The sequence below is a fragment of the Megascapheus bottae genome, chromosome 1 (assembly GCF_031878675.1).
Source record: "Megascapheus bottae isolate mThoBot1 chromosome 1, mThoBot2.hap1, whole genome shotgun sequence".
Classification (NCBI taxonomy): Eukaryota; Metazoa; Chordata; class Mammalia; order Rodentia; family Geomyidae; genus Megascapheus; species Megascapheus bottae.
The window spans coordinates 106,018,703-106,021,189 of NC_143509.1; positions in this window are offsets into that span (position 1 = coordinate 106,018,703).

The window sequence follows — 2,487 nt, forward strand, 5'->3', positions numbered from 1 at the left end:
GCAAGTGGCAGCTCCGTGAGTCAGGCGTGGAGCCAGGGCAGAGACAGGTGTGAACAAGGCAGGTCCCACGCCCTTACACAGGACGGCGGCAGGCTGCCACACGGGTTCCCATCGGAGGGAGTGTCAGTGCAGTGGAGGAAGGACGTGGGGCCCAGAGGAAGCTGGCCTCGCCTCGGACACCAGCCCAAGGCCTCGCTGGCCAGAACCTTTGAGTGTGTTCACTTCTACAGAACAGCTCACACCTGGCCACTCGAGAGCTGATCGCTGCAGGTCCAAGTCAGGCTGGGCAGGAAAGTCGACACAATCCGATCGGCTAAATGCTGCGTGGGGGCTATGGCTCAAGTGGCCGAGCACCAGCTGAGCAAACAAGCTGAGTGAGCCTGCGTTCAAGCCCACAGCCAGCCAAACCCCAGAGAACCCCAAGGCTGGCCTACTTGGGGAGGTTTACCCCAGTGCAGCCTCACTACCTCACGGGGAACCAGGCTGCCCGGGGACTCTCTGCCCGTCCTGAGCAGTCCTGAGAGGGGAGCCGTGGGGAGTGGACCTGGCCTGCCGGCCTGGCCCGGGAGATGGGCGTGGTCAGCTCGTTCAGTGGAGCAACAGCGCCCCCTGCAGTCCCGGCCATCGCCCCAGGTCCACAGCCTCCTCCCCCCTCCCTCTCCTCCTCCTCCTCCCCCTCCTCTCTCTCTCCCTCTCCCCTCCCCTCCTCTTCCTCCTCCCACTCTTCCTCTTTCCCCTCCCCCTCCTCCTCCCTCTCTTCCTCCTCCACTACTCCTCCTCCTCTTCCTCCTCCTCCTCCTCTCTCCCTCTCCCCCTCCCCTCCCCTCCTCTTCCTCCTCCCACTACTCCTCCTCCTCTTCCTCCTCCCACTCTTCCTCTCTCCCCTCCCCCTCCCCCTCCCTCTCTTCCTCCTCCCACTACTCCTCCTCCTCTTCCTCCTCCTCCTCCTCTCTCCCTCTCCCTCCCCTCCCTCCTCCTCTTCCTCCTCCCACTACTCCTCCTCTTCCTCCTCCCACTCCTCCTCTCTCCCTCCTCCCCTCCTCTTCCTCCTTCTCTCTCCCTCTACTTCTGTCCCTCTTTCTCTTCCTCCTTTCTCCCTCTCTCCTCCTCCTCCTCCTCCTCCTTCTCCTCCTCCTCCTCCTCCTCTCTCCCTCTACTTCTGTCCCTCTTTCTCCTCTCCCTTTCCTCCTCCTTTTTCTCCTCTTCCTCCTCCCACTCCTTCTTGCTCCCTCTTCCCCTCGTCTTCCTCCTTCTCTCTCCCTCTACTTCTGTCCCTCTTTCTCTTCCTCCTTTCTCCCTCTCTCCTCCTCCTCCTCCTCCTCCTCTCTCCCTCTACTTCTGTCCCTCTTTCTCCTCCTCTCCCTCCTTTCTCCCTCTCCTCTTCTCTCCCTCTTCTTCTCCTCCTTCACTTCCTCTTCCTCCTTTCTTCCTCTATTCCTTTTCCTCTCCCTCTCCTTCTCCTCCTCTTGCCCCGCTCACAATTCCTTTCTTTCTGAGAAGGGATTTCTCTTAGGTGTCTTTTCACTGAGGAAAGTGTGGGGTGGGGCTGGAGCTGGGGTGTTGTGCCTAACAACAGTGCAGCCTGGATGTCCCACAGCACCTGAGATTTTTATGTCCTCATGGGTCTGCTAAAAACCATTTTAAGAAAAGAAAATGAAGCCGCTGCACGGTGACTCACACCTGAACCCTCGCTGCTCAGGAGGCTGAAATCTGAGACCGCAGTTCAAAGCCAGCCTGGGCACAAAGTCCGTGAGACTCTTATCTCCAATGAACCACCAGAAAACGGAAGTGGTGCTGTGGCTTAAGTGGTAGAGCGCCAGTGCTGAGCTGCAGAGCTCGGTGGCAGAGCCCAGGTCCAGAGTTCAAGCCCCATGACGGACCAAGAAAGAAAGAAAAAGTAAAAGAAAATGAGTCCATAGGTCGGCAGGGATGGGGGGCATCACTGCAGAAGCATTACACTGAATTGTGGATGTGTAACCCCTTTGTGCAACTACTTAATACAACTTGAACAAGACTTTTAAACAACAAAAAAGAAAGGGATGGAGGGAGGAAGAAGGAAGGAAGAAAGAGAGGGACAAAAAAGAGAGAAAAAAAAACAAAGAAAAGGAATGGTCCCCACTTGCTTTAGCTCTGAGCACCAAGAGAAGCGAAGTGGGCGGCTGGTCCCTCCCTGCCCGCCTAGCGCTCCCCACCTGGCTGTGCCGGAAGGGCGGGGCGGCCCTCTCCAAGGTGGACAGCAGAACAGAAGCCCAGGAGCCCACACTGGACAGAGAGGGCCGACAGGAAGGAGAGGTGTGGATGGGAGCCACCTGCAGGGCCTGCTCTGGTGGCAGCCACAGTGCCCTGGTGACCTATGGCCCTAGGGACAGGCTTCAGTGTCCCGAGCCCCCCTGGGCCTCAAAGCAGGTTTGCCTGTGAAGGAAAAAGACCACTGGAGCCTCCTGGTCTGGAGAGGCCCTGTGCCCAGCCGGAGGCCTGCCGGGCCCC